This window comes from Schistocerca americana, chromosome 8 (genome assembly GCF_021461395.2).
Source record: "Schistocerca americana isolate TAMUIC-IGC-003095 chromosome 8, iqSchAmer2.1, whole genome shotgun sequence".
In the NCBI taxonomy this organism is placed as follows: Eukaryota; Metazoa; Arthropoda; class Insecta; order Orthoptera; family Acrididae; genus Schistocerca; species Schistocerca americana.
Genome location: NC_060126.1, coordinates 166,319,836 through 166,341,830, shown reverse-complemented (window position 1 = coordinate 166,341,830; position 21,995 = coordinate 166,319,836).

Genomic DNA, 21,995 nt, shown 5'->3' with positions numbered 1-21,995 from the left:
AGCGGCATATAGAGTAACAAGCACATACAAAGGGACAAAACGCTAGCCTGGGCGTGTCGGATCACACAGGTAGCCACCGCAAGAGACAGCTTTGCCTCGTTCCGGTAATTAGGAGAGTCGCTAACACACGCGAGTACCTACCTGCTGAAAACAAGGCAGTCCTCCACCGATAACGTCCGCTACAGCGCCGCTACCTCTTACACTCTGGTGACAGCAGCCATTTAAGTTACCTCATCGTCTTTCACGACACTCAGACATGCTGATAATAGTTCTGCTTATCACTTATAAAGATTGGTTGCAATTTAATTTCACGTCGATGTCGAGTTCATTAAAGACGGGCTTCATTCTGTCATCTTTCAGAAGCGCATTCGGGGCCACAGCAAGTAATCTGTTTTCCTCCAGCTGTTTGCGGACTGGGTGGACACACAAGTAGGGGTTGATGTGGCGACCACCCACGTCAACGGTACCTCCATGGTATGTAGTGCCCGAGGCAGGATTCGAACCTGCAACCGTAGCAGAAGCGTGGTTCCTGACTGAAGCACCTAGAACCGCTCTGTCACAGAGGCCGACACACATGGACCTTGGTCGTCCATCATCAGCCGCAGTCATAACATCCACCCGTAGGACTACCTTGCATGCCACAGGGATTTCATGTTCTCCCACAGGTAGTAGTCTAACTGTTTCAAGTTGTTCAAACTTGATGGCCAAACAGTCGGGCCACCACGACTTGTCCACTGGTCAAGATGATATCGGGCAGCGGGTGGAAAATGAGGCGGTCCCTATGTTTTGACACACGTACAGCAGAAAATCTTCCAAGAGCCCATGCACTATGCCTTCAAGGATTCGCTAGTACATGGCTTCCCTGAAATGTGGAACTAACGTCCATCCTGGCATCCAGGAACACCGCACAAATATTCAGTCCTCAACTTTCCTGAAACTCATGGGGTCACGCAGCATGAGGGTTTTCATCGGACCTGACATACAGCGTCACAATTATTGAACTATACGAAAGATAATATCTGTAGACGTTTCTACAGATATTCGGATTCAGGTTATGACATGTTCGATATTCCGGCTGTCATTGGCGGTGATGTGACGCAGACGAATAACGAAATTCTGCATGACCCGCTGAAGAGTCGGAACGTCGATGCTGTCGATTACCTCCTGAATGGTTGTTTTCAGCTCACAAATAGTTTTTAGGTTATTGTTGTACACCTCGCCCCACAGAAGGGATTCGCATGTGTTAAGATCCGGAGTATATCCCGACCAATCGATATCCATGCCAGTGGTTTTTTGGTACCCCAAAGCCAAAATGCGGTCCCGAAAGTACTCCTCCAGGACATCACACACTCCGTGACTGAACACAGCACACCACACAGTCACCCGTTGAGGGCAAAGAGACTTCTTGATCTAGAAATACGGATTTTAAGTACCCCGAATGCGCCAATGTTGCTTATGGGCGAACCCATCCAAATGATAGTGGACTTTGTCGCCAAATCAAATCATGCATGTGCATACCAATTCTCATTATGCCCCGCGGCCAACCGAGGAGTTTCAACATCTTAACCGCAAACCGTTAAGAACTTATGGAGATTTTATTTCATATGCGAGAGTCACTCCAAAAAGAAATGCACACAACTTTTACAGTGTGATACATTCTTTAGGAACAATATTTTCAATTCTCGACATAATTTCCATTCCTCTCATCAGCCTTATGCCATCTTGGAACCAGCGCCTGTATACCAGCATGGTAAAATTCTGGCCTAACCTGTTGGAGCCACTATTTGGCAGCGTGCACAAGGGAGTCATCATCTTCAAACTTTATTCCACGAAGAGAGTCCTTCAATTTCCCAAAGAGATGATAGTCACATGGAGCCAGGTAAGTTGTCGGTAAGGCGAGTGTTTCAGTGTTGTCCACCCGAGTTTTGTGATCGCTTCCATGGTTTTTTGACTGACATGTGGCCGTGCATTGTCGTGCAACAACAAAACATCCTGCTTTTTGCCGATGTGGTCGAACACGACTGAGTCGAGCTTGTTCTTCAGTGTTGTCACATATCAGAATTTATGGTGGTTCCACGTGGCATGATGTCTACAAGCAAGAGTCCTTCGGAATCGAAAAACACCGTAGCCATAACTTTTCCAGCAGAAGGTGTGGTTATGGATTTTTTTTTTCTTGAGTGATTTTGCATGATGCCACTCCATTGATTGCCTCTTCGTCTCTGGTGAAAAATGATGGAGCCATGTTTCATCGCCTCTCATAATTCTTCCAAGAAATTGATCTTCACCATTCTCGTACTGTTCCAAAAGTTCGCTGCATACCGTTTTTCTGGTTTCTTTGTGAGCCTCTGTCAACATCCTGGGAACCCATGTGGCACAAATCTTTTTTAACGCCAACACTTTCAGTATTCTGCAAACACTTCCTTCACCTATCCCAAGGCAGCCTGACAATTCGTTCACTGTGATGCGTCTGTCAGCAGTCACCAATTCGTTAACTCTCGGCACATAGTCTGGAGTGTGTGCAGTACGAGGCCTGCCGCTGCGAGGACAATCAATCCTCAATACTGCCGTGCTCGCTTTCAAAACGTAACCTGCTTGCCCACCGACTAACTGTACTGCGATCGACAGCAGTATCTCCATACACCTTTTTCAATCTCTTGTGGATGTTTCCCACTGTCTCGTTTTCACAGCACAGGAATTCTATGACAGCACGTCGCTTCTGACGAACGTCAAGTGTAGCTGCCATCTTGAAGACATGCTGTGACGGCGCTACTCACAGGAACAGGTTGAACTAAGCTTGATAACAATCGGGGGAAGGATGTATCTACACACTGTAAGACTTTCACACATGCAGAATGAAAACTTTATTTTTACAATAATAGTGTGCATTTGTTTTGGAGTGACCCTCGTAGTTCAATAATTGTCAGCCTGTATCTCTTGTCGAAATTTAGGACATTTTCCCTGGAACTTAGCTTCATCCGTGAAACTTATTTCGTGGAAACTCGGGCTTGTGTGACGCATAATCCTGTGGCTTCAATGCCTATATCTTTCTTGGAGTGGTACGGGTGTAGTTATTGCCCACGAAAAACGCACCAGACAGTTTAGTGATCCACAATTAGTCTACCTGCTGCGTTTCTGGTACACGCAATGAGCACAACCTCTTCAGACGCGTCTGTGCGTCGCCGCCGTCCAGCACTACAATCGGTCCTGCTGGTACTGAATCACGCTTCTCCTAGGCCCACTGGTACACCGCACACTCAGGCAGTGGAAAGATATGTGGCAGCTTGCTAAGCGCTTCGCATGCAAATGACGAGCAGCTCTCTCTTTGCACTGAGCTTTCCCGCACAATAGCATCATATCGGCGTATTCCACGAACGTGTAGTTCGCCATGATCAGCAGCAACACAGTAAAAATGAAATGTATGTGTAGTTAGCATTCTGTACTGTATTTAATGATTGCTTTTGCAGAGTAACACAGTATGACCATCGACCACAACCACAACAGCAGAATACACGAATACAAACCGCTCTGGGTGGATGCAGTAATACAGTATGAACCACAAACACAAGCACAAGAACAGGTGCAACCCTCTGTAGGCTGATCAAGTACCGAACCGAATGACATCAAAATAAACCTGTAGTGTGCACGGAACACCAGGTGATCGGTGAATCACGTACGTAAATTACCAGTTACAAGCGCCAAAAATGCGGGAGATTTGAGCGTGTGTTGTGGTAGTTGGCATATAACGGGAAAGCATTTAGTCTCCAGACATTAAGTTCCTATGCTAAACTTAACCATACCGGTTCCCACTAAAAGCCGTCAACGTCTGTAAAGAGAATTTAGCTATTCCATAATCTTGGGAGTAAATGCGAGTGTGTCAGAGACAAGAGAGGTCACGTGAGAACATTTGTCAAAGATAAAACTTTATTGATCCAAGAATAAAGCAAAGTAGTGGCAACCGGTAATTCCCCAGTACTCACAAACTACGAGTCTACTTACTAAAATGGATAACTTGTGTTGGAATACCAGCCAATGTACATCAGAGCAATAATTTCAGTGAGAGCAAAGACATGATTTGTCAAGTTGGAAACTTTTGTTTCGGCTGATTAAGTAGTCTGGTAGTTATGCTTTCACGGCTGCTTTGACGACTGAGTATGATGAGGGCGTGTCTTGACTCTTACGGAATGCATGGGTTGGCCTGTATAATACAGTGTTTAGCTATTACAGATTTTTTGAGTTATAGAAGGTGTTGATGGGTTCGACAGGAGTGGACATGTAAAGTGACGTTATAAGCTAGCAGAATTTTAAGTCACTGCGACGAGACAGCATGCTAACACTGTGATCATGGCCTCTAACGTTGGTAATGGCTTCAATCTGGAGAGGAAGGGGGTACACACTTCGATCAAGACATAGCACCAGCTGCGTAAGCCACTGTGTGATGATTAGAATGCCTTTAGTGAGTGGTTGTTGATGTATCTTTTCCGAAACATTGACTAACATTTTTATGGGATTGAGACCATATGATTATGTGGGTAAGTCGAGGTGCGATTGGTTGCCCGAGTGTTTGTCAAACCAGAAACTTATGATCTGTGAAAATGGGTTTGATCATCTTGGAAGATTGGGGTGTCCAAAGTATATTCCTAACGAAGATGTAGGAAGGAGTGCAACGCTTGATTACGGAGAGGGTCGAATTAAACGTCGTGGCTCATGCTAGAGGTAACCTCCTTGAGTGGACCCAAATCGCACAGAACCATTATCTTAAATATATTGGGAGTTGGCGCCTCAGTGGGACGTCCGTGCAATCTAAGCTTTGCGCCATTTGAAAAGAGGTCAAACCGTGAACGTCGAGTAGCATTAGATGCCTCTCTAAAGCCGTTGGCACACGAACCGTGCTTTCAAACGTCAACGTTGAGCGTGCCGAGATGGAAGTGCCGCTGAACCTAGTTGCGCATACGATACGTGTGCCTCAATGTGGTATACAGGATCACGCCACTCTTCAGCGTCACTTGTCGGCTGTATGTGGTTAGCAAATCACATTGTTTAGGAAGTGGACTGTCTTAAAATTCCAAGGTTAGCTCACTCCCTTGTCCATCTGCGACTCAAATTTTTCTGTCTGTAGTATACATAAATAAAACTTCAATATCCATGAACATGTTGTAAGACCATAAGATAAGTACCATGTCCCGTCAATAAGGACATCTGCTAATAAAAGTTCCATTAAAGATAGTTTGATACAAATTTCTGATAGTCCACGAAGTAAGATAAAATCTATTCTATCGTTCTCACTTTTTAGTAATACTCTAACGTCGTTCTTACTTGATCACTGTTCCTGTTCAGCATCAGAATCATTACAAAACGTTAAATACAAAACCTGAAACAAGGAAGAGCAAAATATGTAACTGGTAGTGGTCCAAGGTGTGTTGCAGATAAGCCAATGAAACAAGCTCAGTCCTCAGAAGGAGTATACATACATTTACATAACATTGAATATTATAGAATACACTTCTGATAAACTACTAAGAAAATATCAGAACCTCATGATGAGTAAAAAACATCGCTGCTTATTTAAAAAGCAACTCGGTTTCGTAACGTTAGTTATATCATCAGATGCAGTCAGTCGCAACATGATATTGGAGTACAATTCATAATAAACTTTGTCCCGATCCGTAGAATTTCACTTCATTCTAAAGCCCTGTCGTAGCCCAGGACAGGCTAATCAGCCGGTGAAGTACAGGTCAGCAACTGCGTTTTTAGACTTTACTGAAATTCTAGGATTTGGGGAAGAGTTTAATATCCATTGTACTGCAACAACATGTTTAAATGACTCTATCTGATGATGGAACAAATGTTACGAAAGCGGTCTTGCTTTTTAAATAAAGCAGCCATATACGTGCAACCGTTTTTTTTTTTTTTTTTTTTTTGCGCGACATGATATTTTTTTTTAGTTGTGAAACTCCGCTGAACTATTACAAAACGCGAAGGTTAGTAAAAAAAAGTATGTCGGTCGAATTAGCCCTGAAGCAGCAACACATCACGAATTACGATGCAACTCTGAGTCTCGTCATCTACAGTAAGCTTTAAGCGTAGATATTTTATCAAATAATGTCTAACTGTGACAAATTGTACCAAGAACAATGACCTTTTGATGGAACCCAATTGTGCGGTTGCCGTGAAACGGCATAGATTTATAATAGTCACCAATATGACCTTTCCCATCACTTTATTACAACAAATAGTACAATTAACGAAGGATTTCGAAGGATATTCAGTTGGTTCGGTTTGCTGGTGCTTAGATATGGCATATCTACTTATCGGCTTCAACTGAAAGCCAATATGGCGTATTGCTGCTCGGTGCTGAAGAGAGACGGTGGTGATCAGCCATCTCGCTGGTCTATGTTCCAACGCACGTTCAGAGTATCTGACTTGTTAGATATTGCTCTGCACGTTCGGAAATACTCCCCAACGTGCTTTTGCCACACTGTGACATCAGAAACTCGGTACGCTCAACGTTAGCGCTTTAATGGTCGATCTGTGTGCCGACGGCCTCAGTAATGACCTCTTACGGGTTACGCGAAGGAAGCAAGATTAGACTTGAATGTCCCGTCGACAGCTCCATCATTATAGACTGAGCACGAGACGCGAATACCAAAGGACTGGAAAGCAAATCGGCAGTGTCCTTTTCGGAGGAACCAACCTAACATTTGCTTGAAGACATTAAGGGAGATCACGGAAAACCTAAATCTGGATGTCTGGACAGGAATTTGAACCGTCTTCCTTCCGAGTGCGAGTCCACTGTGCTAACCACTCTACCACCTCGGTCAGTGTGAGCTGTTCGACTCCACATGTACACTGCACGCAGTTCCCTCTGCAACCTTCCCGCTCGGATAAAAGGTCGTATGCAGCTGCATTGACTGACAGCAGCAGTTGCTGGTGGATTCGAAACTGATGGTCATTCACTAGGTTTGACACTCGTCTCCGGTTCCTGCTGATTACGTTCCTTTTGCTCTTCTGGCCCAGAGCTACATGGCGGCGAGTTGTACACAATGACTTGTAGACACGATGAACAGTTGTCATTGCTACACCAACAATCTGGACAATTCATTAATTGTTTCTTTATGGACACATCCGAACACGAGAGCTCCATCCTGCCATTTTGTCAAGTCTCCTCCTTGACCATTCTTATCTTCCTTATTCATACAGCCAAGTGACGCTTCTACGCCGTCGACAGCGATTGAAATCGACAATTATGCTCTTTTGGGAGGTTCACTGACATTGTGTCCGGTCATGGTCGTTACGGGTTATGAGTTGTATACATCAATTTGCTTCTGTTGCGTTTAGGACTGGCATGTTCAGGAAACAGCTAGGCGAGCACAAGCGCTCACTCTAGCTCGCCGCCTGAGTAATGAGCGTTAGCTGAAAAATAGGGCCGTCAGACGTCATTATGTAGCGCAGGGAAACTGGTGACTGTGCGCACTCTTCAGAGGAAAGCAATATGTTGAGTTCCCGTAGTTTCAATCGCAAGCGTATATACTTAACGGCGTAGTGCTTACAGTGGAGAGTAGCTCTTTTAAAGTGGAAAAGTGGATGAGAAGAAGTATTATGCCCTTTAAAGAACATCCAAAGTGAAGGTCACACACACCAGTAACAATTTGCAAGTTATAGCATACACAAAGTATCTGATCAAGTGAACATCCGACTCTGAGGAATACATTTATAGAATAAAATACCGCTTCAGTTGGCAGTAACGTTTAATTCCAGGCCAGTTTAGAAGCATAAAGTTTCATCTTAAGCTGTCTTTTGGGACATTACACGATTCCGTGTCATGCTGTCCAGGCGGACGCTGCGGTTGATGGTTCTACGCTATCGTCCATTTGCTTGTTGTGGGTGTGACCCCCATGACTGACTGGCTCGATCACCACATATTTTTTTGTTCCGATGCTTATTTGGTGGCACCTGAAGATGAAGCTTTGTGCTCCGGAACCGGTCATGGAGTAAATTAAGAACTGACTGGTAACTGAAACGGATTTTCATTCTTAAATATAACTTACAGGACAGCAGTGTGACACGAAGATGAGTGATAAGTTTCGTAGTTAAATAAGTGGTATACATAACTTTTTAAACATACGACAAGTGTCTGGCGCAGTTGTTAGATCGGTTACTGTTGCTTCAATGGTATTTTATCAAGATTAAAGTGATTCTGAATGTGGTGTCATAGTCGGTGACACTGCATCTCCCAGGTAGCGATGAAGTGGGGATTTTCCCGTGTGATCATTTCATGACTGTACAGTGAATATCAGGATTACGATAAAACATCAGTTCTCCTAAATCGCTGTAGCTCGAAATAGATTATGCATAAAGGGACCACCGACGATTGAAGAGAATCGTGCAACGTGGCAGAAGTGTAACCTATCCGCAAATTGCTGCATATTTCAATGCTGGGCCATCAACAAGTGTCAGCGTGCGAACCATTCAACGAAACATCATCGATATGGGCTTTCGGAGCCGAAGGCCCACTCGTGTATCCTTCATGGCTGCACGACAAAAGCTTTACGCCTCTCCTGGGATCCGTCAACACCGAAATAGGGCTGTTGATGACTGTTGCGTGTTCGGACGAGTCTCGTTTCAAATTGTACTGAGAGGATGAACGCGTACGGATATGAAGACAACCTCATGAATCCACGACCCTGTATGTCAGCAGGGGACTGTTCAAGTTGGTGGAGACTCGGTAACGGTGTGGCGCGGGTGCAGTTGGGGTGATACGGGACCCCTGATACGTCTAGATACGACTCGGACTGATGACACTCCATTCCTTCATGTCCATTGTGCATTCCGTCGGACTTCACCAATTCCAGCAGGACAATGCGACACCCCACATCTCCAGAATTTCTACAGGGTGGCTCCAGGAACACTCTGCCGAGTTTAAACACTGCCTCTGGCTACCAAACTCCGCAGACATGAATATTATTGAGCGTCTCTGGGACGCCTTACAAGTTCAGAAGAGGTCTCCACCATCACGTACTCTTATGGATTTATGGACAGCCCTGCAGGATTCATGGTGTCTGTTCCCTCCAGCACTACTTCAGACATTAGTTGAATCGATGGCACATTGTGTTGCGACACTTCTGCGTGCTCGCGGGGGCTCTACCCAGCATTAGGCAGGTGTACCAGTTTCTTTGACTCTTCAGTGCAGTTTTCCTGCATCTCAAACGATTACCTCATTTATGTGCATTTCCTTACATTTTAACTGAATCTTATAGGTTTTTAGGGGACCACTCGTTGTTTTTGTAGACGTTTTGATTACAAATACAAATGCAGGTTGGACGATTTGATATTGTTTTAACAAAAAGAGGTTGTCATTTTAAAATACGAAATCAATTCGCAGTTTCAAGCAGAAAGATCCCTATTACTCCCGAGACTTTTTCCACGCCACAATTTGTATATGAGAAACAATCTGGATGATTGTACAGTAAGTCTTTTTAGTTTTTAATCACGTTGGCATGAAATTATGAGCAACAAGTCCGGATGCCGCATGCACTCTACCAAGTAACTTTTAAACACTTGTTTCCTCTTAAGTCGTTGTTCTGTTATGCGGAATTATATTACAGCTATGCTGAGCCGCGATTTATTTGTATTATTGTAATGGCTTTTGCTTCTTCTCAAACATGCGTGTTGATGCATAGGTATATTCATATATTCTCTGACAAATTGCTGCATGTTTATGCTACAGTTTACGCAGTGATACATCATCTTTTGTCATTTGGTACAACTTTCCTACTCAGTTTTTAGCTCCAATTTGATTTTTTACTCTGTGTTTTACAATTACGTATGCACTTAATGGTCTTATATGGGTAGAATTCGTTATACACAGGGTGACAGACCTATGAGAAATCCTCAAATTATATACATAAAGATTAAATACAATGCATTCGGCTAAGCTATAGTGGAAATTGTGGAGGATTTTCTGACTTACGCAAATTTATTTTAACAATTGCTTTTCATAATTGTCGACTTGAAATATTTCTGTAGTTTTGTGGAACGAAACAAGTTCTCGTGAAGCATTGGAAAGAGCCACTTCGACATAAGATGCATGGATCTGGACCAATCAGAAATGAGATAGCAACGTACACTACAGTTGTCTCGACCTTGCAAGATGAAGTCCAACAAATGTCTGTACTAAATGTAAGCAGTTTTGTAGAGGGGGCCAGCGTTACAAATGGTTCCTAAACAGCGCCAGCAGCCTTTTGAGTGGTTGGAGGCTCAATGAATGACCTGTCTTTCTAAGATTCAGCAACAAAGTCATGCTGTGATTGTACTGTCGTACCTTTGATAATTATATTTAGGGAGCATCTGCAGCTATAATCGTCTGCATACAGGACATCATCTTCCGACTGAAAATCTCTATAACAACAATAATTTCACTTTCAGAATGAGGAAGCTCCTACAAGTACGGCTTTTCTCCGATAATAACTGCAAATCTGAGTCCGTGGAACGCAGTCTCATGCACCGCCATGGCGTCTGCAAAGATGATAAATCGGGGTATCCGTGGATTCGATTGAAGTTTATACCTAGTGCTTGTTGTTGTTTTCTGTAGTTAGTTCGAATCTTCAACGTACGACTAAGCTTGATGGCTGGTGTCGATGATCAACTGATCGTTGAGCAGGATCATGAAATAGGAGTGTTAAACATTATGCACTACTGCAAGTAATGAAGAAGCCAAGATTTTTTTGTATGAACACTTCTCCGCAATATGGCATTCTGCGTGTTAAATCCCGTTTCTAAAATGAAAACGGAAAATAGGTATTTGCGGTTTGCTGTCAAATGATTTATTAAGGGCCAAATTTATGATATTATTCAAGTGTGCTGGAAGAAATGGGATATGCCACTCAATTAATTTCCAGAGTATTTTTAACTTTCGCCAGTGATATTTCACGTTTGTTTTGAAACGACCATGTTACCTATGTATCAAGATTCTTACAAGGGAACCTCCCCATCGCACCCTCCTCAGATTTAGTTATAAGTTGGCACAGTGGACAGGCCTTGAAAAACTGAACATCAATCGAGAAAACAGGAAGAGGTTGTGTGGAACTATGACAAACATAAGCAAAATATACAAACTGAGTAGTCCATGCGCAAGATAGGCAACATCAAGGATAGTGTGAGCTCAGGAGCGCCGTGGTGCGGTAGTTAGGGTGAGCAGCTGTGGAACGAGAGAGCCTTGGTTCAAGTTTTCCCTCAAGTGAGAAGTTTAATTTTTTATTTTCAGACAATTATTATCTGTCCGTCCGTCCGTCCGAAGCGAGGTAACTGAGTCGTAGTATGGGGACGCTACACCTAAACAAACATCGAAACACACGACGTCAGTCGACTACAGCGCACAGAAGAGAGATTATTCCTGCTAACGAGGCTCCCTGGCTGGCAGTTGACTGTTCGCTACTTTGGACGAGAGTGCATTAAATACGTGAGATGTTCCCATTGGAGAGGCACGTCCTTTCGTCTACCAATCACACGGTTTTGCGGTGTGGTCGCAAAACACAGACACTAAACTTATTAGAGTGAACAGAGACGCCAATGAACGAACAGACAGATCATAACTTTGTGAAAATAAAGAAAGTGAACTTCTCACCCGAGGGAAGACTTGAACCAAGGACCTCTCGTTCCGCAGCTGCTCACGCTAACCACGGAACCACGGCGTTCCTGAGCTCTCACTATCCTTGATGTTGCATATCTTGCGCATGGACTACTCAGTTTGTATACTTTGCTTATTTTTTACATAGTTCCACACAACTTATTCCTCTTTCCTCGATTGATCTGTGTTCAGTTTTTCAAGGCCTATCCACTGTGCCACCTTATAACTAAATCTGAGGGGGGTGCGATGGGGAGGTTCGCTTGTTAGAACCGTTTATACCGATAAGCCAAAACATCATAGCCACTGACCACCGCGACGGTGAATGTCTCCTGGTGGCGTTGCGGGCACGTGACGCATAAAAAAAGTGTGCAAGCGGAGCAGAGACGAACGGGAGATCATCCTAGCAAAGATACTGGCTGCAAAATGCGAAATCCATTGAGATACTCGACTTTGTCAAAGGTCAAATTATTATTACGCAGAGCCTGTGAGCGAGGAGCCCAGAAACGGTGAAACTGGTCAATGTTCACGTGCTAGTCTGGTGAGCATTTACGGAAAGAGCCAGGACAGTGAAACTGTCACTATGCGCTAAGTGGCTGGACGTCAACGACTACTCACAGAACGTGGGGTTCGAAGGTTTGTCTGCTTTGTAAAGCAGGATAGATAATTACTGTACCATTCTGCCGAAAAAATACAATGCTGGTGTATGCACAAAGTGTTTTGGAGCACACCGATCACTGAAAATTGTTGCACATGGAGCTCTCGTAGCAGACCGATTCTACCTGTTCACATGATGAGACAACGACATCGTCGTTTACGATTGCAGTGGGTGCGGGACCATTGGGACTGGACCGTCGATGAACGGAAATGTGTAGGCTCTTCGGGCGAATCACATGTTTGCTACACTAGACCGATAGTTCATTAAACAAAGCCGGCCTTGTTGGCCGAGCGGTTCTAGGCGCTACAGGTTGGAACCACGCGACCCCTACGGTCGCAGGTTCGAATCCTGCCTGGGGCATGGATGTGTGTGATGTCCTTAGTTGGGTTTAAGTAGTTCTAAGTTCTAGGGGACTGCTGACCTCAGCAGTTAAGTCCCATAGTTCTCAGAGCCATTTGAACCATTTTGATTAAACAAACCCCGTCATTGAGATGAACGGCTGCTCTAAACGTGTAGCGTGCTACTGGCACAGGCTGATGGGAGCAGTATTATGCTGCAGGAGATTTTCTCCAGCTCTTATATAGGACCTGTGACAGAAATCCTAGTAATCAAAGACACGCTGACAGTTGAAAACCCCATGCACCCCTTCAAAATCAAAATGGTTCAAATTGCTCTGAGCACTATGGGACTTAACATCAGAGGTGATCAGTCCCCTAGTACTTAGAACTACTTAGACCTAGCTAACCTAAGGACACCACACACATCGGTGACCGAGGCAGGACTCGAACCTGCGACCGTATCGGTCGCGCGGTTCCAGACCGCAGCGCCCAGAGCCGCTCGGCCACCCTGGCCGGCGCACCCCTTCATGCTTGATGTTTTCCACGACGGCGGTGTCATCTCTCAGCAGTACAACTGTCCGCGTCTCGGAGCCAGAGAAATTCTACAGTGGTTTGACGAGCATTACAGTGAACTTATGTTGATGTTTCGGTGACTAAATTCGCCTCATGCGAATCCTATGACAGCGCCCGATAGCGACCCATCTGGGTACCTATCTAGCGCTATCCCCTCGTATGCATTTATCCGAATTACATCACCTGTGAGTAAATGCGACATACCTCTAGAAACCTACTAACGAACGGTCGGATCCCTGATACGCAAAATCGGTGAGGTATTTCGTTCCAAATATGGTCACATTAGCTATTAAGCGCATAGTAGTAATGTGTATTTTAAAACTGACGTTGTGAAATGAGATCATATTCAATATTTACATTGCCTGTGATTGATTCTCACGGGTTGTGGATACTTAGGACATAACGCTCGACAGCATACAATTGTGGTTCTTGCAGCACATCTATGATGTTTGTGGAAAAAGTGAGATTTTTCGGCGTATTCTCGTAAATGCAGATGTAGACGGCTTTACGACCGGGGAATGGCTGCGGGCGAGGGATGCATCTGAGACACGACCTCGGCTCTGTACGACTTAATGCGACCATAGCGGGCCGTTCGCTGTCTGTCGCAGCGGGGCGTAACCAGCGGCGGGACGCCTTTACGGACGGCCGTAAAAGGTATGCCCAGATTACGCTAAAAGCACGTATCGAGGCGCACTTAAACCGCTCTTAACGGGCGTGTATCGCAGATAGGACGGCTTTACAGTAGCGCGGGAACGGCGTGCGGTCCCCACCGTCACGGCGTCTGCATGTCTGTGGGCGCCTGTTGCTAGAGGTATGCATGCGACGTGCCAGAGTAACCGCGAGCGATAACCAGAGGTGCAACGACAGTGCTACCCACCTTGTAGGCAACACTCACGTCACGTCTACTTCGCAGTGTCCTCTAACGTGTCTGGCGCGAGAATTTCCATGCAAATACCTGATAGTACATGCAACTGCTGATCTGCTCTGAGGGTTTTTCTTCACGGGGCACAGTATAACCTTTTAAACTGACGTGGCAAATGTCATGGGATGTGCACGTAGTATCGCGTGGTATCTCCTCCGCCCTGCAGTGAGACGCCGTGGAAGTGAGTCTTCAGTTCCCTGATACTCCTCTGTAAGCAGCTGATAGTAAATAGTTCGCAGAGCTGCAGCCAATACGGATATGTCCGTGGGTGCAACATCCACACCTGCGCCCTGTGTACCCCACTGTCTCATGACATTTGCTAATGCAGTATATATGTTGTTGTTAGGATCTTGGTTTCGAAGACTTATTTGACACAGCACTCAAGGTAGTCGATCCTGTGGAAGACGGCTCACCTGTGTATACATACTTCGGTTTACATCCCTTTCTGTCTGCTCACTGGATTCGGACCTTGGTGCCTTCCTGAAATAAATTTTATCGTCCCGACATACACAACACCCCATCACCATTTAGACGAATCTTTTATGCTCAGGGATTTGTCAGTTGAACCTGTTCCCTCCTTAAGCCAATTGCACAACAGATGTCTCCTCTCCGCCGGCCGCGGTGGTCTCGCGGTTCTAGGCGCACAGTCCGGAACCGCGCGACTGCTACGGTCGCAGGTTCGAATCCTGCCTCGGCCATGGATGTGTGTGATGTCCTTAGTTAGGTTTAAGTAGTTCTGTGTTCTAGGGGACTGATGACCACAGCTGTTCCCATAGTGCTCAGAGCCACTTTTTTGTCTCCTCTCCCTCATTAGATTCGGTTTCTTCTAATTAATTACTCGACCTATTCACCTACCGTTCAGCATTCTTTTGTAACACCGCTATTCAGGTCTCCTGCTGTCCTCTCGCTTGGACTATTATCGATGTTTCAGTTAAGAACTTTGGCTATACTCCAGACAAATACACTCGGAAGAGAACTCCCAATACTTAAATTTTATGTTAAAGCACTCGGTCTTCGGGCCACAAGGGGCAATCGGGACCATCCGGCCACCGTATCATCCTCTAATGAGGATGCGCATAGAAGGGGCGTGTGGTCAGCACACCGCTCTCCCTGTCGCTATGATGGTTTTCTTTGACCGGAGCCGCTACTATTCGGTGGAGTAGCTCCTCAATTGGCATCACGAGGCTGAGTTCAAATGGCTCGGAGCATTATGGGACTTAACATCTGAGATTTTCTCTGCCTCGTGATGACTGGGTGTTGTGTGATGTCCTTAGGTTAGTTAGGTTTAAGTAGTTCTAAGTTCTAGGGGACTGATGACCATAGATGTTAAGTCCCATAGTGCTCAGAACCATTTTGAACTTAACATCTATGGTCATCAGTCCCCTAGAACTTAGAACTACTTAAACCTAACTAACCTAAGGACATCACACAACACCCAGTCATCACGAGGCAGAGAAAATCCCTGACCCCGCCGGGAATCGAACCCGGGAACCCGAGCGCGGGAAGCGAGAACGCTACCGCACGATCACGAGGTGCGGACTACGAGGCTGAGGTGCACCCCTAAAAGTGGCAACAGCGCATGGCGGCCTGGATGGTCACCCATCCAAGTGCCGACCACACCCGACAGCGCTAACTCCGGTAATCTCATTGGAACCGGTGTATCCACTGCGGCAAGGCCGTTGCCCAAATTTTATGTTACATGTTAAAAAATTCCTAGTCTTATGAAAAACTATTCTTGCTGTTCTAAAAATGCATTTTATTTCTATCTACGATATTTAATTTACACGCTGCAAATACTTTTAGTGTCCAATTTCCTAATGTAATTGCTTCAGCCACACCTGATTTGATTTCGCTGTATTTCATTACTCTTGTTATACATTTGTTGTTGCTCATCCCATAATGTTTCCTCAAGACGCTATTCATTCCTTTTAGGTGCTCTTTGCCGTCTCTGAGAAGTTTGTAAAGCCCTCGGCAAAACCCAAGGCCTGTATTTTTTGTTCTCTTTCCTAATTTACGCTGTATTTTATTTACTGCTTGCTCAGATTACAGATTGAAAAGTATAGACGATACGCTTCAATTCCGTTTCACTTCATTTCAACTACTGCTTCCTTTTCATGTCCTCCATCTCGTAACAACTGTGTGGTATCTGTACAATTTCTTACACAGAAGGAACTTACTGCAGATCGGGCTTTTTCTGCCATATCTTGACAGTACGCTGATCTGTTTTATTCTGATTCACATGGAGGTATAAAAAAGGACAGAATATCAGACAGGTGCTTTGATTTAACTGTAAAGTTTATTATGCTCTAAAATTACGGCGAAATTGAGAAATGTCAAATCAATTCCCACTGAGAAATGTCTATAAATATCACTGTATAGTTGTAGCCTAGCACAAATAGTGCCCTCCCCTTGTTTTGACACTACGTTAGGATCATCCAAGGCTACTGAAAAAGACCAACAGGAGAAAACTGGTTTTCCTTGTGATGCAAATGTTTGTCTGCTAAATTTTTACTGTTAAAAGAAGTGTGCTCACTTCAGCAGGAGCAAATATGAACGAGGAAAACTGCTAATTCTATAAAATTTTGATAACTAAACTAGACCGTTTTCAAAAGCTGCATATCATTCCCTTTTTGGTGGACCAAGGCAATGAAGTGATAACATACGCTTAGCACCAGCAGCAAATTAAGCACTGGACTCTTATTTGGGAGCAATGCCGAGGTAAAAAGAAAATACAGCAAATGTTCCTCTGGAAAGTGCAACGAGGATTTCATTTTGAATCCTTCCGAGAATCTCCAATGTCGTCATCATCGATGGCACATCAAAAGCTGGTACTCCTTCTTTATAAAAATTTTAAGTAATTGGGAGGTGTCTGTCACATATCGATTTGCGACATTGTTTCATGCTTTGCAAATATTGCGTCATTATTTTATTGACAGTACTAGGCATGTTTGTTTGGCAGAAAAGATTTGAGTTTTTCTCGATGGGAATGTGTAGCGTCAGTGTGATCTCTAGTCCCTGTTTGTCAGCAGACAGTGGTCAGTGAACCTCATTATGACGTTGGAGCATCCGCAGAGAGTTGAGCAAATTCAGGTAGGTGACGCCGCTGCCAGCTCCACGCCTTTGTTGGTTAGAGCCAGCTCCTGATCTCGATGAGTGCAGACACCGCCGTGCTGACACTGCCGGCCCCAGACAATAACTGTGCATGACATTTCTGCCTTTCCTGTACGTACATCAAAGAGGGTGGACGCCATGGTGCAACCCGAGTAGCGAGAGAAAGTTGATTGCCTTCGATCCCAAACTTTGGTCATCAGTCTACTGACTGGTTTGATGCGGCCCGCCACGAATTCCTGTCCTATGCTAACCTCTTCATCTCAGAGTAGCACTTGCAACCAACGTCCTCAATTATTTGCTTGACGTATTCCAATCTCTGTCTTCCTCTACAGTTTTTGCCCTCTACAGCTCCCTCTAGTACCATGGAAGTCATTCCCTCATGTCTTAGCAGATCTCCTATCACCCTGTCCCTTCTCCATATCAGTGTTTTCCACATATTCCTTTCCTATCCGATTCTGCGTAGAACCTACTCATTCCTTAACTTATCAGTCCACCTAATTTTCAACATTCGTCTATAGCACCAAATCTCAAATGCTTCGATTCTCTTCTGTTCCGGTTTTACCACAGTTCATGTTTCACTACCATACAATACTGTACTCAAGACGTACATCCTCAGAAATTTCTTCCTCAAATTAAGGCCGGTATTTGATATTACACTCCTGGAAATTGAAATAAGAACACCGTGAATTCATTGTCCCAGGAAGTGGAAACTTTATTGGCACATTCCTGGAGTCAGATACATCACATGATCAGACTGACAGAACCACAGGCACATAGACACAGGCAACAGAGCATGCACAATGTCGGCACTAGTACAGTGTATATCCACCTTTCGCAGCAATGCAGGCTGCTATTCTCCCATGGAGACGATCGTACAGATGCTGGATGTAGTCCTGTGGAACGGCTTGCCATACCATTTCCACCTGGCGCCTCAGTTGGACCAGCGTTCGTGCTGGACGTGCAGACCGCGTGAGACGACGCTTCATCCAGTCCCAAACATGCTCAATGGGGGACAGATCCGGAGATCTTGCTGGCCAGGGTAGTTGACTTACACCTTCTAGAGCACGTTGGGTGGCACGGGATACATGCGGACGTGCATTGTCCTGTTGGAACAGCAAGTTCCCTTGCCGTTCTAGGAATGGTAGAACGATGGGTTCGATGACGGTTTGGATGTACCGTGCACTATTCAGTGTCCCCTCGACGATCACCAGTGGTGTACGGCCAGTGTAGGAGATCGCTCCCCACACCATGATGCCGGGTGTTGGCCCTGTGTGCCTCGGTCGTATGCAGTCCTGATTGTGGCTCTCACCTGCACGGCGCCAAACACGCATACGACCATCATTGGCACCAAGGCAGAAGCGACTCTCATCGCTGAAGACGACACGTCTCCATTCGTCTCTCCATTCACGCCTGTCGCGACTCCACTGGAGGCGGGCTGCACAATGTTGGATCGTGAGCGGAAGACGGCCTAACGGTGTGCGGGACCATAGCCCAGCTTCATGGAGACGGTTGCGAATGGTCCTCTCCGATACCCCAGGAGCAACAGTGTCCCTAATTTGCTGGGAAGTGGCGGTGCGGTTCCCTACGGCACTGCGTAGGATCCTATGGTCTTGGCGTGCATCCGTTCGTCGCTGCGGTCCGGTCCCAGGTCGACGGGCACGTGCACCTTCCGCGGACCACTGGCGACAACATCGATGTACTGTGGAGACCTCACGCCCCACGTGTTGAGCAATTCGGCGGTACGTCCACCCGGCCTCCCGCATGCCCACTATACGCCCTCGCTCAAAGTCCGTCAGCTGCACATACGGTTCACGTCCACGCTGTCGCGGCATGCTACCAGTGTTAAAGACTGCGATGGAGCTCCGTATGCCACGGAAAACTGGCTGACATTGATGGCGGCGGTGCACAAATGCTGCCCAGCTAGCGCCATTCGACGGCCAACACCGCGGTTCCTGGTGTGTCCGCTGTGCCGTGCGTGTAATCATTGCTTGTACAGCCCTCTCGCAGTGTCCGGAGCAAGTATGGTGGGTCTGACACACCGGTGTCAATGTGTTCTTTTTTCCATTTCCAGGAGTGTAGTAGACTTCTCTTGGCCAGAAATGTCTTTTTTGCCATAGCGAGTCTACTTCTGATGTCCTCCTTGCTCCGTCCGTCATTGGTTATTTTACTGCCTAGGTAGCAGAATTCCTTAATTTCATTGACTTCGTGACCATCAATACTGATGTTAAGTTTCTCGCTGTTCTCATTTCTACTACTTCTCATTACCTTCGTTTTTCTCCGATTTACTCTCAAACCATACTGTGTACTCATTAGACTGTTCATTCCGTTCAGCAGATCATTTAATTCTTCTTCACGTTCATTCAGGATAGGAATGTCATCAGCGAATCGTATCATTGATATCCTTTCACCTTGTATTTTTTTCCTCTCCTGAACCTTTCTTATATTTCCGTCATTGCATCCTCGATGTACAGATTGAAGAGTAGGGGCGAAAGGCTACAACCTTGTCTTACACCCTTCTTAATACGAGCAATTCGTTCTTGATCGTCCACTCTTCTTATTCCCTCTTGGTTGTTGTACATATTGTATATGACCCGTCTCTCCCTATAGCTTACCCCTACTTTTTTCAGAATCTCGAACAGCTTGCACCATTTTATATTGTCGAACGCTTTTTCCAGGTCGACAAATCCTATGAAAGTGTCTTGATTTTCTTTAGCCTTGCTTTCATTATTAGCCGTAAGGTCAGAATTGCCTCTCTCGTCCCTTTACTTTTCCTAAAGCCAAACAGATCGTCACCTAGCGCATTCTCAATTTTCTTTTCCATTCTTCTGTATATTATTCTTGTAAGCAGCTTCGATGCATGAGCTGTTAAGCTGATTGTGCGATAATTCTCGCACATGTCAGCTCTTGCCGTCTTCGGAATTGTGTGGGTGATGCTTTTCCGAAAGTTAGATGGTATATCGCCAGACTCATATATTCTACACACCAACGCGAATAGTCGTTTTGTTGCCACTTCCCCCAATGATTTTAGAAATTCTGATGGAATGTTATCTATGCCTTCTGCCTTATTTGACCGTAAGTCCTCCAAAGCTCTTTTAAATTCCGATTCTAATACTGGATCCCTTATCTCTTCTAAATCGACTCCTGTTCCTTCTTCTATCACATCAGACAAATCTTCACCCTCATAGAGGCTTTCAATGTATTCTTTCCACCTATCTGCTCTCTCCTTTGCATTTAACAGCGGAATTCCCGTTGCAATCTTAATGTTACCACCGTTGCTTTTAATGCCACCAAGGGCTGTTTTGACTCTCCTGTATGCTGAGTCTGTCCTTCCGACAATCATATATTTTTCTATGTCTTCACATTTTTCCTGCAGCCATTTCGTCTTAGCATCCCTGCACTTCCTATTTATTTCATTCCTCAGCGACTTGTATTTCTGTATTCGTGATTTTCCCGGAATATGTTTGTACTTCCTCCTTACATCAGTCCTTTGGTGTATCAAATCTAATGAATGGCCCGTGCCACTGTTCTTGGAGCGAAGAGGTTTACTGATCGGTAGGCCACTGCTCCAGCCTACTCCAGCCTCTTCTTTTCTAATGTTCGCTATGTTAGCCTTGAACGCGAATTGTCTTCCGTTTTCTCACGTTTTTTTTTCTTTTTTTGTCATGGTATCAATAACTCGTAGTTTCGTTTTCCACTTTGGTAACGCCAGAGTGTCGTCTCCTACGTGTGTCATTTTTTGAAAGCTGAGAGTTGAGGCCGTAAATTGAAGTTTTTGGGCTATTCGTTGCCCGGTTGCCATCTGGTGCTGATTGAGGCACCCTAGCTAACATTTAGCGAAACGTATGTGTGACTGCTGCGGTAGCGTGATCAATATTCTGAGCAGCTCGCAACTTACTTGTTCTGCCGCTGAAACTGTGCTATCTGTTTCATTATAATTTTTGATCTCTTTGTCTCGTTAAATGTAATTAGTGAGCTTCCCAGATGAGGAAACCTTGCTGCGATTTCACTACAGGTCTTCTTTACCATTTGGTATCTCCCACACAATAAGCGTCACATTGTGCAATTTGTACTGAGATTTTAGACGACTGTGTTCGTTGTCTGGTTTATGTAAATCGTTTCCACGAGAAAAGCAAATAAAGATTTGTTACACTCAAACTCGACTTGTATTTCTAGATTCTATAATCGACCTACTACTTTTCGGAACTAGCCGGCCGAAAAATAACAAATAACTGAGTTGTTTATCTCTTTTCCAAGACTAGCTGACACGCAATAAACAAATATAATCTGTTGCATACCAAATTTGATGTGCCGGTATTACGGTTTGTGCAGTTGCCAAACACAACCAAATGCTGCTTGAAGTTAAACAGAGATGCCATCAAGTTTCCTGATGAACACTTTATTGTGACGCAACTATAGTTAAAATATTTAACTGTACCTCAGAGTTTCCGCAACACAATCAATATTCATAAGAAATCACCCCCAGGGGAGCTGTTCATTTAGAGATCTCCGGATATTGCTCCCATAACCGTTTCCAGCAAAGTTTTCTTTTTATATCCTGAAATAGGTCTTCTACAGTGTTCTGATATGAGAGAATGTTTGTGAAGAAAGGAATTTCCTGACGCATAAGCCTAAATTATCAGTATTCCTCCTATTGAGCAGTGGGTCGGGTGCGTTTGCAAATGAATGCTTAATTCGCTTTCATCAAATAGTCACAGTTTAAACTGTTGATGACTTTGGCCAATGACACTCAAATGTAAGCTGAAGGCAATTTGT